Consider the following 14,407-nt stretch of genomic DNA (forward strand, 5'->3'; position numbering starts at 1 on the left):
CAGGAAGAGAGGTCCAGTGATTTGTCCGAAGCCATCACACGGGTCAGTGCGGAGCTGGGACTTGACCCCAGGCGATTGGCCTCAGACTCCGTCGCAGATGCTGCCCCTCGCTTTGCAGGTACTATCATTACCTTTGTTTTGTTTTGTTTTCGAGGCGGAGTTTCACTCTTGTTACCCAGGCTGGAGTGCAATGGCGCCATCTCGGCTCACCGCAACCTCCACCTCCTGGGTTCAGGCAATTCTCCTGCCTCAGCCTCCTGAGTAGCTGGGATTACAGGCATGCGCCACCATGCCCAGGTAATGTGTTGTATTTTTAGTAGAGACGAGGTTTCACCATGTTGACCAGGATGGTCTCGATCTCTTGACCTTGTGATCCACCCGCCTCGGCCTCCCAAAGTGCTGGGATTACAGGCTTGAGCCACCGCGCCCGGCCTGTTACCTTTATTTTATAGATGAAGAAGCTGAAGCTCAGAAGAGTTAAATGACTTGCCCAGGACCACACAGCAAGCGGGTGGTGGGGCCACGCTTAGCGGGTAAGCTTAGTAAAGAGATTGGCTTAGTTTTGCATCAATTGTTTTTCAATTTACAAAACTGTGATAACTTACAAAAACAGCTGAACATAAACAACGTTTTGACTTAAGACTGTACACATAATCATCAGTGTTTGAAGAAATAAATTCCCGGAAACAATTTGTAATCTTTCTTGCCAATCCTTAGCTGTTCATCATGGCTGAATCTAATCTCAAAGGCAACTAGACTTGATTAAGATACCTTTACTAAGGTACCCTAAATCTTTTATTACCTTGACATCAGACACAGGATTTGAGGACAGCTGAGCAGCTCTTGACAGCAGCTGGCAGGAATGCCATAATGTGAGAGTCTTCTGGCTTTCAGAGACCACTTTCCTCCTCCAGGGCAGAAAACTCAGCTGTTTGGCCGTGGTTTTCACACCTGTAAAATGGGAGGTTGGGGTTAAATTACTAAATTCCCTTCCAAATCCATCAATCTAAAGAGACAACTTCCCACTCTGCTCCTAAGGGAAATAAAAATCTTTCCAACAGGGATTTCCAAGAATTGGCCTCTCGGTAGACATTTCTTTAAATATTATTCCGCTCAATAAATACCTATTCCCACCTGACTGGAGTTCTTTGAAGACAAAGATTATATCTTAGTGACCTCCGTAACTCCAGCACCGAGTTCAGTGCTGGCCATCAAGTAGGTGCTCAGTATTTTTTAATTAATTAATTTTGAGATGGGGTCTCAGTAGGTTCCCTAGGCTCATCTCGAATTTTTGGGCTCAAGTGATCCCCCCACCTCAGCTTCCTGAGCAGCTGGGACTACAGGTGTGTCACCATACCTGCCTGTAGGTGCTCAGTTAATACAAGGTGCAGCATCTCTGGGGGGCAGGGTGACATAACAGTGGTTTGTAACATTCCCCAGGCGATTCCCATGTATAGCCAGGCCAGGCCTGCCAGGCAACTACACGCAGAGGATCCCTGAGGCTTCTTCCTCAGAAGGGAGCTGTGGTCGTGGAGAGCACTCAGGGTGGGAAAGCCTGCTCTTGAAAGAGCTGAGAAAACCCAGAGGAGAAGAGGAAGAGGAAGGGAAGAGGCGGCCGCCAAGGGACGGTCCCAACAGGGCTTCCCAGGGTCCACCCTGCAAAAGGGGCTTCTTTTTTTTTTGAGACAGAGTTTCACTCTTGTTACCCAGGCTGGAGTGCAATGGCGCGATCTCGGCTCACCGCAACCTCCGCCTCCCGGGTTCAGGCAATTCTCCTGCCTCAGCCTCCTGAGTAGCTGGGATTACAGACACGTGCCACCATGCCCAGCTAATGTTTTGTATTTTAGTAGAGACGAGGTCTCGCCATGTTGGCCAGGATGGTCTCGATCTCTTGACCTTGTGATCCACCAGCCTCGGCCTCCCAGAGTGCTGGGATTACAGGCTTGAGCCACCGCGCTTGGCCCAGGGGCTTCTTTTTGATACTAAGGACATAGATAACTGGACCCTGACCACACCCGGCCAGCAGTTCCAGGATCTCTGGTCCTCACAGTCCCTGGCATTGCATCTGAGAGTAGGAGCAGAGCTAATGCTATCCATAGGAGTCACTCTGTCCCCTAACTTAGGGGAAACTGTCCTGTCCTTACAAAGGAATATGTAAGAACAGCTGATCAACATCTGCATAAAGAAAGATGTTTCTTTATGCATTTCTGGCTCCACCCAGACTCATAACTCAACAAGTCCTGTGGCCTCCACCCAGAAATGGACTCAGCACTCAAGGACCATTTTCCATACCCCTATGACTGCATGCTCAACCAATCAGCAGCACCCATCCCCTAGACCCTGCCCACCAAACTGTTTTGAAAAACTCCTAATCTTCAAGCTTTGTGGAAGACTGATTTGAATAATAACTGTTTCCTTCGTGGCCGGCCTTGTGTCAATCACTCTTTCTTTACTGCAGTGCCATGGCCTCAGTGGATTGGTTTTGTCTGTGCAGCAGGCAGGAAGAATCCATCAGGTGATTACAGTACCTGACCCCCAACCTGCTTTGGGAAGAATCCAGCCAAAAAGCTTGAGGCCTGCAGCTTCGGGGTGAGAGTGAGACAAAGGGGGATGGAGGGAGATTGACTTGCTGTGTCCCAGCTCCAGAAGAGCCCCTCCAGGCTCCAAAGGGTTTAACACAAATCATTAAAGGATTTCCTTGAGGCAAAAGTTTTCAGTAGCTCTGAGATTCCAAGGATGTGAGGAGAGACCCAGGCTTATCTCTTTTGGGAGGGGACCCAAGCTTGGGAGAAGGAATACTGGATGCCAGCTGAAACCAAAAACTGAAATTCTAAGCTCTCCCAACCATCTGAATAGAATCTTCCTCTCCTCTCAGCAAAGGGCATTCCAAAGTTAACTAGTTCAGGCCATGATGAGAAGGGGAGCCCAGCCATGCCTCATTGTACTCTCCCTCCGTTTGGAATTACTGATAGAACAGACTTTTTAAGTCTGATGAGAAATATTTACAATCTATTCTCTGTGAAGCCTGCCACCTGGAGGCTTCATCTGCATAATAAAATCTTGGTCTCTGGCCAGACGTGGTGGCTCACACCTGTAATCCCAGCACTTTGGGAGGCCAAGGCAGGCTAATCACCTGAGGCTGGGAGTTCGAGACCAGCCTGACCAACATGGAAAAACCCGTCTCTCCTAAAAATACAAAATTAGCCGGGCATGGTGGCGCATGCCTGTAATCTCAGGTCCTCCAGAGGGTGAGGCAGGATAATCGCTTAAGCCCAGGAGCCGAGATCATGCCATCTCACTCCAGCCTGGGCAACAAGAGCAAAACTCTGGCTTGGAAAAAAAAATTTTTTTGGTCCCCACAATCCCTTATGTTAACCCAAACATTCCTTTCTGTTGATTTTAAGTCTTTAGACAATAACTTAATTTTTTCCACCTACTGCCAATCAGAAAATCTTTGGATCTACTTATGACCTGGAAGTCCCTGCTTCCTCAACCCAATTCCAGTTGTCCAGCCCTTCCAGACCAAACCACTGTACATCTCGCAAATATTGACTGATGTCTTAAGTCTCCCTGAAACGCATAAAACTAACCACCTTGGGCACATGTTCTCAGGCTCTCCTGAAGGCTGTCATGTGTCACTGGTCACACATATTTGGCTCAAATAAATCCCTTCAAATATTTTACAGAGTTTGACGCTGGGTGTGTGTGTCAGGAGTGGGAGTGTGCGGCCCGTGGGGAGACTCCCAGGCCCACGGGTTACTGCGGGGCCTCGGCCGAGGGGCCCGCTCCACCCTCGTGGCGGGCTGTCTAGAAGCCTCCTCCACACCCATCATGCCCGGCTCACTCTTGCCCGTTTCACTGATGAAGGTGGCATAGGCATCATCCTCAGCCTTGAGCACCCTGACCTTGGGCTGACCTTGGGTATCCAGCTCTTGCCCACCATGCGGCGGGCATTGGTGCACATGTCGGCCGCGACGACATTCATCTCACTCTTCTTGAAGTTGGGGGTGAAGCTCTGGCAGTAATACTTGACGGAGGCGTGCAGCTGGCGCTGTCCCGGGACTTCCGGCGGAAATCGTTGGGAGAAGAGCGGTGACTTGGTCCGCACCAGCCGTTGGTCCGCACCAGCCGTTGGCCCGCGTGTTCCGGTCAAAGAAGGAAGCCAAGCGGCGCTGCAGCAGGACATTGTGCCGCGTGCCCACGCTGACGTGGCAGATCATGAGCTGCGCCCTTGTGATGTACACGTTGATAATTTTCACCAATATCTGGGGCCTTGAAAATAATCCCATGCAGGTGGGACTTTCAGAAGCTCTCCATGTCCGTCCAGAAGGACCCCACAAAATAGCGGGGTCGTGTGGGGGGACTTTGTGTGTGGTCCAGCATGGAGCACGGGCAGGATGGTCGGTCCCACTCACCCCCTTGGCCAAGCGCCCTCGTGCAGCAAAAAACCGCACAACCATGCTAGGTAGAAGCATTTTACATCAGCCCCCTTCAGACTTAGTCTCATAGGCATCATTTGATGGGGGTCGGAGGATGAAGTGGTTCTTTTTTTTTTCTAGATGCTTTATTCTGTAAGTTGAATCACCTCAAGCAAATGCCTGAGTGCAACTAGCCAAGTTATCCGTCTCACAGATCTTCATACGGGGGGCTGTCACCGGTGAGTGAGCGAGCTCTGACATCAGCTTAAAGGACAACATATTCTTTTTGAATGTGAATAAAATAGAAAAAGCCAGAGTGCATTGTGCGGCCATGGGGCAAGACACTCTCCCTTTCTCTTTCTCGGGTTTCCTATCATAAAGGACAAAATACTGACTAAGATCTCTCCTAGTTAAAATTCTTGTTTTGTTTTGTTTGTTTTTAGACAGAGTTTCACTCTTGTTGCCCAGGCTGGAGTGCAATGGTGTGATCTTAGCTCACTGCAACCTGCCTCCTGGGTTCAAGCAATTCTCCTGCCTCAGCCTCCCAGGTAGCTGGGATTACAGGTGTACACCACCACACCCATCTAATAGAGATGAGGTTTCACCATGTTTGTCAGGCTGCTCTCGAACCCCAAACCTCAAGTGATCCACCCACCTCGGCCTCCCAAAGTTCTAGGATTACAGGCATGAGCCACCCCTCCTGGCTTCTTTCCTAGTTAAAATTTTTCTGTGAAGTTTGTATAGAAGGAATAGAATGGGGGCCCAAAAACCAGTAAGATGACAAAATAGTGATCCCCAATGCCTCGCTTCCAACTCACACACCCGCTCCCCTACATCAATCTCCCAGAAACCTGTTTCTACCAGAAAAAAAAAAAAAAAAAAAAAAAAAAATATATATATATATATATATATATATATATAAAGATTAGCTGGGCATGGGGGTGGGTGCCTGTAATCCCAGTGACTTAAGAGGCTGAGGCAGGAGAATCACTTGAATCCGGAAGGTAGAAGTTGCAGTGAGCTGAAAGCATGCCACTGCACTCCAGCCTGGGCGACAGAGTGAGACTGTCCAAAAAACAAAACAAACGTGTCCCAGAATTTCCTTGTGGACACTTTTTTTTCTTTTTCTTTCTTTTTTTTTTTTTTTTTTTTTTTTTACCCAGGCTAGAATGCAGTCTAAATATGGGTATGCCTATAATTGTGCTTAATAATGGAGACATGAAAAAAAATGAGGGAAGAAAATAACAAACAAGGACCAACATTTCATTTAAACTTATAAGTTGATATGATGTAGTACTGATAAGAGTGTATATTTTCTGTATTTAAAGTGGAGAGTTCCATAAATGTTAATTAAGTTTGCTTGTTCCAGATCTGAGTTCAAGTCCTGGATATCGTTGTTAATTTTCTATCTCATTGATCTGTCTAATATTAATGTTGAAGTCTCCCACTAGTATTATGTGGGAGTCCAAGTCTCTTTATAAGTCTTGTATATCTGGGTATTCCTGTATTGGGTGCGTATATATTTAGGATCTTTAGCCCTTCTTGTTGTTGCATTGATCCTTTTATCATGATATAATGTCCTTTTTTGCTTCTTTTGATCTTTGTTGCTTTAAAGACTATTTTATCAGAGGCAAAATTTGTAACTTCTGCTTTTTGTTTATTTATTTATTTTTGCTCTCTGTTTGGTTGGTAAATCTTTCTCCATCCCTTTGTTTCGAGTTTTTGTGTATCCTTGCATGTGAGATGGGTCTGGATGCAGCATACCGATGGGTTTTAGGCCCGTTAGTTGATGTAAATTCTTCATTATATTGATGCTCTTTACTTTTTGGTATTTTTTAGAAAGGCTGATACTATTTGTTCCTTTCTATGTGTATTGGTTCTTTCAGAAGCTCTTGTAAAGCAGGCCTGGTGGTGATGAAATCTGAGTGCTTGCTTGTTCACAAAAAAATTTTATTTTTCCTTCGCTTATGAAGCTTAGTTTGGCTGGATGTGAAATTCTGGGTTGAAAGTTCTTTTCTTTAAGGATGTTGAATATTGGCCCCCACTGTCTTCTGGCTTGTAGGGTTTCTGCTGAGAGATCTGCTGTAAGTCTGATAGGCTTCCCTTTGTGGGTAACCTGACCTTTCTCTCTGGCTGCCCTTAGTATTTTCTCCTTCATTTCAACCCTGGTGAATCTGATGATTATGTGCCTTGGGGTTGGTCTTCTTGAGGAATATCTTTGTGGTGTTCTCTGTATTACCTGGAGTTGAATATTGTCCTGCCTTGCTAGGTTGGGAAAGTTTTCCTGAATAATATCCTGAAGTGTATTTTCCAGCTTGGATTCATTCTCTTCGTCACATTCAGGTACACCTATCAAACGTAGATTAGGTCTTTTCACATAGTCCCATATTTCTTGGAGACTTTGCTCGTTCCTTTTTATCCTTTTTTCTCTAATCTTGTCTTCTTGTTTTATTTCATTGAGTTGGTCTTTGACCTCTGATATCCTTTCTTCTGCTTGATCAATTCGGCTGTTAAAACTTGTGCATACTTCATGAAGTTCTCGTATTGTGTTTTTCAGCTCCATCAATTCACTTATATTCCTCTCTAAATTGTGTATTATTGTTAACATTTCATCAAACCTTTTTTTCAAAATTCTTACTTATTTTCTTTGGATTGGGTTAGAACAAGTTCTTTTAATTCACAGAAGTTTCTTATTATCCACCTTTTGAAGCCTGCTTCTGTAACTGGAACACACTCATGCTCCATCAAGCCTTGTTCCTTGTTGCTGATGAGGAACTGTGATCCCCTGCTGAGGGAGAGGTGTTCTGATCTTGGGTATTCTCAGCCTTTTTTGACTGTTTTCTTCCCTTCATTGTAGATTTATCCATCTGTAGTCTTTTTGTTTGTTTTGTTTTTTTGTTTTTTTGAGACGGAGTTTCGCTCTTGTTACCCAGGCTGGAGTGCAATGGCGCGATCTCGGCTCACTGCAACCTCCACCTCCTGGGTTCAGGCAATTCTCCTGTCTCAGCCTCCTGAGTAGCTGGGATTACAGGCACGCACCACCGTGCCCAGCTAACTTTTTGTATTTTTAGTAGAGACGGGGTTTCACCATGTTGACCAGGATGGTCTCGATCTGTTGACCTCGTGATCCACCCGCCTCTGCCTCCCAAAGTGCTGGGATTACAGGCTTGAGCCACCGCGCCCGGCTCATCTGTAGTCTTTATAATTACCGTCTTTGTAATTGGGTTTCTGAGTGGACGTCCAACTTATTGATTCTCAGCGCCAAAATCTGAGCAACCCACTGCTCCGACTGAAACAGCGGCGTTAAGATTGATGGTGCTTTTCTGACTCTGCACCAAGAACCGACGCTCCAAGGCGCCGGCAAAACCGCCTCGCCGGTCACAAGAGTCGCGCTGGCAACCCGTGGGGCTCCTCCGCTGGGAATCTCCTGGTGCATGAGCAACAAGAATTCATCTGAAAGTGTGGCATCCTCTCATTCTCTGCGCTTTCACTGGGAGCTACAATCCCAAGCTGCTAGTGATTAGCCATCTTGGATCTCTCCCCAACACTTGTTTTTTCTGGCAGTCTTTTTCATTGAGGGCTATGTTTTCTCCAACAGTGTATGGCCTACAAACTGCTGTTTTCATTCCAGTGAGAACATTCCAGAACAAATTCTGGGTCAATCCCAGGTGTTTGTTCCACTCAAAGAAGGAAGATGACTGTGTGTCACTTGCTGCCCTCTAGAATGACACCTCTGCAGGCCTCTGTCTCCACCATGTGTCTCCGCCATAAACTCCCCACCTTCTTTTGCAAATCCTCAGACCCCCAAACACCTACCAAAAAGTGGGTAGGGTGTCAGGACACCTCCAAGTATAGGTGGGGCTGCCCCCCACACCTGGATGTGGAGCTGTGCTGCAGAGTGCTGGCTGCTCGTGACACTCATTTCACGCCTTTCTGTGCAGGTGCCGGAAGCTAAGGAACCACACATCAAGGCTTCCTTGCCAGCGGGGTGCTGCCAATCAAATGCAGTCATGTGAAATGTGGAATGTGGAAAGGAGGTAGAGTCATCCTTTCCTCCCCCAGTAGCAGCAGGTGTGCTGGCTCAGGTGACCAGCTGGACTCCATATCCCCCACCAGTCACCAGCCTGGGGACTATGGGGCTGCAAGGACCCCAGCAGCAGTGCCCCACGTTTCCTGACTTCTTCCAGCCTCTGGAAATCAGCTGAGTAAATTAGCCTGAAAGCCAGTGGTGCAACCCCCTCCTCCCCAACCTTCGCCACCTCTAGCCACTCCAATGAACTCCAATGATAAGCACTAATTGCCCGTACGAACCCCCTTTTTGTGAAATATCTAGAGTAATTTCTGTTTTCCTATCTGGGGTATGTGATATAAGAAGAAATAGATATTTGGTATCTGCTCCCAGTTCCTAACACAGAGCTCCTAAAACTCTTGGAGATTCCTGAATGATGGGGGCACTAGGAGCATTGTCTTCTTTTTTTTTAAGTTAACATTTTTCTTTTCTTCCAGGTGTTTTTTTCCTTTTTCTAAAAAAAAAAAAAAAAAAAAAAAAAAAAGCTTTTATTTTAGGTTAGGGGATACATGTGCACATTTGTTTTATAGGTAAACTTGTATCACAGGGGTTTGTTGTACAGATTATTTCATCATCCAGGTACTAAGCCTAGTACCCCGTAGTTTTTCCGGCTCCTCTCCCTCCTCCCACCCTCCAGCCTCGGGCAGGCTCCAGTGTCTGTTGTTCCCTTCTTTGTGTTCATGCTGGACATCAAGAGGACTTCGAGGGGAGCACCCCGGGCAGGCCACCAACCGGTGGGCTGAGGCAGAGTTTGGTTGGGGCAGTGGGAGGACAGCCCGGGTGACTCCAGGGGAAAATCTTCCCACTCCATCCCATCTGGCTTTCCCCATCTGCTGAGAGCGACCTTCACTTGGTAAAACCTACATCCATTTTCCAGCCCAGGTGTGATCTGATTTTTCCAGCACACCACGGCAAGAACCTGGGATACAGAAAGCCCTCTGTCCTTTCAACAAGGTAGAGGGTCTAACTGAGCTGGTTAACACAAGCTGCCTAAAAAGGCAAAACTAAAAGAGCACACGGTAGCACACACCCACTGGGGCTTCAGGAGCTGCAATTCACCCTTAGACACTGCTGTGGGGTCGGAGCCCCACAACCTGCCTGCCTGTCTACTCCCCTTGAGGTTTGAGCAGCAGGGCACTGAAGAAGCGAGTCACCCCCACTGTCCCATGCCCTGCAAGGGGGACAAGGGAACTTTTCCTGTTTCAATATGGTGTCCAAGAAACCATGACACATCTCACAGAGGGCCTAGGCTCTGGAGGGCTGGAGTATGAGACATTCCCCCTGTAAAGTTTATTCTAGGAAGGTTTATCGCCGAGTTAAAAAATGAGGAAACTGAGGCCAGCACAAGAAAATTAGATGCCAACTCTGATTTATTTTAGCTCCCAGGTGAGGCTCTGTGGTCCTGGGGAGAGGGGCCAGGTAAGTCGCGCTGCTTCCTCTCAGGAGAGGGGTTTTATAGGGAGTGAAGGTGTTTGATTGGATTTGGGGAGACAGGATGTGGACAGCGGGAGCTGCTATTGGTAGGGAGGTGGGACTTCCTGTGAGCAGGCTAAGTGCTGAGTGCAGAGCGGATTTCCAAGGCGGGCTAGGTGCAAAGGGGATTCCCAAGGCAGAGCTAGATGATTGGCATCCTAGTGCAGAGAGGATTTCCGAGGTAGGGCTAGATGATTGACATATTCCAATTTTCAATCGGGGAGGGAGATGGGCGTGTTTGAACTCCCAGTGAGGTAACCAGCCTTACATTCTGACCTTTTTGATGATATATAGGACGCCTCGTCTTTCTGGCTACTTCCTGCTGAATAGGGGTGAAGTGGGGGGAAGGAGTCAGTTAGCTGGTGCCTCGATTGGGAGTTGGATATAGGGGTGAAGCATCATCTGGTTAACGGCCACCCTGGAAATTTATCTTACACGGGCCTGTAAAAACTTGAGAAAAAAAGGGGCTAGTATTAGTAGAAGACACACAATAATAACGGGGGTAATAATGGGAGTTAGCCAGTTAGCATGGGGGATTGCCACCAGTTCAGAGACGAGGCTGGTGCGCTGTGCTTCCTGCAGAGGTTCTCTTGGAAGCGATAAGAGTGTTGACATTTTCTTCCACAAGGCCTGTTTCATTGATGTAGTAGCAGCACTGCTTCTGGAGAAACAGACAGGTACCTCCTTTTTCTGCCATTAATAAGTCTAGAGCCCGTCAGTTCTGGAGAGTTACCTGAGCCAGCGACGTGATTTGTCGCTGGAGGGAGGCTAGAGAGGCGGCTGATGCTTCAATAGCCATGTGGAGCTTGTCTTCCAGTTGGGTGGCTGAAGTGACACTGTAGCCCATGGCACCACTCCCTGTTCCAGCTGCTACTAGAGAGGATGCTAAAGAGAGGCCAACTACTATTGGGAGGAAGACAGCTCGTTTGCTTCGGTGATTAGGGGACAGTGTGATGAGGGATAGGAACTCAGCTTGTCCATACACTTCTAACTGAGGGACTAGTGTGACGGGCACACAAGGGAAAGGGAGGGATGGATCAGTAACTTTGGTTAGGGTTCCATTACACCAAAAGTATCCTCCTGGAGGCACGTAAAGGGAGGATTTTACTTCTACCGTGATGTTGCACCTGAGGCTGGGGCTGCTGGCTGACCCATAGCAGAGAGAGAGACTTTGAGAATGTACATTGAACAAGGGGATACCCGTCAAGGTGGTGTCAGGCCCCATGGGAGATTTTGCCAGGTTGAACCCGGTCTGGAGGGGAACTGCAGCTAAGGGGGGTTTGTTAAGGAAGGCACATAAAACGCAGTTGGTGAAATCTGTGGCCCCGGTTAAGTTTAATATGTAAGTCCCTTGCTGTACTAGAGTTAGCCAGGAGAAAGGCTGGGGAGCGTAGTTTGAGGGCCTAGGTTGAATTGAGAGCTTAAGTTGGTTAGTTAAAGTAGCCACATTTTGTAAGATGGAATTTCTTAACGAATTGAGTTGTTCTACTTCCAGAGGTACAATCCGTGTATAAGACCGGAATATTAGCCAGGTACCACTGGGGCAGCTCTTTGTAAACCTAGTGTATATTTTACCTGCAGTACCCTTTTTCCAGTGGGTGTCCCAAGGATCACGGATGATAAGGGACACTTTACCTTGGCTGAGGAAAAGCATTTTACTTACTGGGGAGGTGCCTGTTCTGAAGGCTCTGTGTATAACACAAGAAGCATATGGGTATCCACCATAGGTATCACTCCTCCAACGACAGAAGTTTTTGGTTTGGTCATACAGAAGGCAGAGGCCAAAGTTGTTCCAGGCGTTTTTGATAATATTGGACTTGGATTTAGAGAATTCAAATCTTACGGCTGATTGGCAGCCTGCGGGCTGGCAATCTGCTTGGGCAAGGTATTGGGTTTTAGTGGTTCAGCCTCGGGGATTGCCACTGCGCCTACTGGCATTTGATTGTTTGTGAGATGTACCTGATCAGCGTGAGCTTGGGCCGCTGTAAGAATGCAGTCAAGCTCATCAGGAGTAAGAGTGGAAGACAGGATCACATAGGTGTCATGCCAGGTTAGGTCGTACGCCTGGGTGAGGTAACGAAATTCTTTGGTGTATGTGGTAGGATTGGTTGAGAATGACCCTAGGTGTTTTTCAATGGCTGACAGATCAGAGAGAAAGGAACGTGCACTCGGACAATGCCTTCTGCTACCTCACGTAAAGGGCAGAGGAGTGGGGTGTTGTGAGAGCGGGTACGAGCACTGACAGGGGAAGTTATATTAGGGTTTTGGGGAGGAGGAGGAGAAGAGGGAGGAGGGAGTTGAGGCCTCGAATAAGGAGGGGGGTTGGTAAAGCCGGAGGGGCAGGACATATCTTCCAGGTCTTTGGAGAGTGCGGAGCCGGGCAGGGCTGAGGGCAAAGGCGGGGTTTTGGCTAACAGAACCTAGGAGATGGTACCAGAGGAGCAGAGGGCAGGCTGGGAGCGAAGGTACAAGAAAGCCTGCATATAGGGAACCTCTGACCATTTACTGTTCTTTTGGCAAAAGTTGTCTAGGTCTGTCAGGACCTTAAAGTTGAGCGTGCCCTCCGGAGGCCACTTAAACTGGTTGTCTAGGGGATATTGTGGCCAGGCCATGGTGGAGAGGAAAAGCAGCCTTTTCTTTTTAATGGAGAGGTCTAGCTTGGGTAGATTTTGGACTAGGCATCCTAATGGTGATTTAGGATCTGGGCGGGACTTCTGATTGCCCATGGTTCACTCTTGTGGGGTAGTTAGGGGTTAGAACCGAATATGGGAAGGTCTTATACTCAACACAGGCAGAAGTACTCCTTTCCTGGGGGGAGGGGTGGCTGAGAGAGCCTACAGGCTGTAACAATGTACCAATTGTAACAAAGAGAGAGAGAGAGACCTCAATAGAGGAAGAGGAGGAAAAAAAAGAAAACAGAGTTACTTAATTAAGGAGAGCTTATATGCCAAAAGGGACAATCTGAGAATTTGAGATCGATGTTTTAGTACCTTAAGCCGGAGATTGGGTCCTGCTGTTAGGCAGGGCTTGGGTTTATAAACAGGGCTTCTGAATACCCAAACCTCGGCCCTGCTGCAGAGATGTTTGGAAGGCATCCCGGACTGCCCTACTGAACACTGCAGAGGGTTCAGAAAGATGGGGACGTCTCCCTCAAATTCCTGACCCCCAGAATCCCCTCACAGGGAGAAGACAAGAGAGTAGAGACGTCTCCTCTATGCTCAGGTCCTGGAGACGAGACAGGGGCCCTGGGCCCACAGTGAGACGAGGAGTCCCTGATGCAGCCACGATAGCGAGCAGGGAGTCCGCGAGACAGACAGAGGGAGAGGTTGTGGGTAACAGAAGTCTTACCTTACGATGGAGCAGTTCCCTGTTACCTTGTGATGGAGAGGTTCCCTGGTCCGGCAGGTGGAGGAGTCAGTTTCCCCAAGAGGGGTCGTACAATTCCCTCCCGGGTTTTGGCACCACTTGTGAAGTTTATTCTCCAAAGGTTTATCACTGAATTAAAAAACGAGGACGCTGAGGCCAGCCCAAGAAAATTAGATGCCAATTCCGATTTATTTTAGCTCCCGACGTTCTGCGGTACTAGGGAGAGAGGCCGGGGAAGTCGCCCTGCTTCCTCTCAGGAGAGGGGTTTTATAGGAGTGACAGCATTTGATTGGATTTGGGGAGACAGGATGTGGACAGAGGGAGCTGCTATTGGTAGGGAGGTGGGACTTCCTGTGAGCGGGCTAAGTGCTGAGTGCAGAGCGGATTTCCAAGGGAGGGGGTTAGGTGCCGAGAGCAGAGGGGATTTCCAAGGTGGAGCTAGATGATTGGCATCCTAGTGCAGAGGGGATTTCCAAGGTGGGGCTAAACGATTGACATCTTCTAATTTTCAAGCGGGGAGGGAGATGGGCGTGTCTGAACTCCCAGTGAGGCAACCAGCCTTACACACCCTCCTCTGTGAACTTTAAAATGTGGCCAACAATTTTTTTAAAAGATGGCTACCCTGTAGTCCTTTAACTGGACCTATTTAGACAATGCCTTACACGCTGGAGAAGAAAGACGCTATGTGAGTCTAGTAAGTCTGAAGACGAGTCTTCTCTCTTCTGCCTTGTCCTTCCTCTCCAGCTCCGTGCGGGTGGACCTTATATGTCTCTCATCATTTCAGCAACAAGGAAACAAATTAGTGTTCCCAGAAGCCCCCAGTGTGCCCCTATCTAATCATAAATCTCTATCTAACCCTTGTAGGTAACCACTATCCTGTCTTTTGTAATAATTTTCTTGCTTTTAAAATGTAGTTCTGACCTGGTACCGTGGCTCATGCCTGTAATCCCAGCAATTTGGGTGGCTGAGGCAGGTGGATCACCTGAGGTCAGGAGTTCAAGACTAGCCTGGCCAACATGGTGAAACCCTGTCTCTACTAAAAATACGAAAATTAACCAGGTGGTAGTGGTGTGTGCCTATA

General features: G+C 47.9%; 1 protein-coding gene across 1 annotated transcript in view; it reads right to left on the minus strand.

The window, feature by feature from the left end:
- Positions 1–13,478, minus strand: part of MPP2 (MAGUK p55 scaffold protein 2) — a 47,726-nt gene extending 34,248 nt beyond the window's left edge. Inside the window, exons 1-2 of the mRNA XM_039476919.2 lie at positions 13,309–13,478; positions 803–951 (exon numbers count right to left, since the gene is read on the minus strand). The gene's annotated coding sequence lies outside the window, so the exon portion shown is untranslated. The remainder of the gene's footprint in view (positions 1–802; positions 952–13,308) is intronic.
- Positions 13,479–14,407: the final 929 nt, after the last annotated feature.

This window comes from Saimiri boliviensis, chromosome 17, assembly GCF_048565385.1.
Source record: "Saimiri boliviensis isolate mSaiBol1 chromosome 17, mSaiBol1.pri, whole genome shotgun sequence".
Lineage (NCBI taxonomy): Eukaryota > Metazoa > Chordata > Mammalia > Primates > Cebidae > Saimiri > Saimiri boliviensis.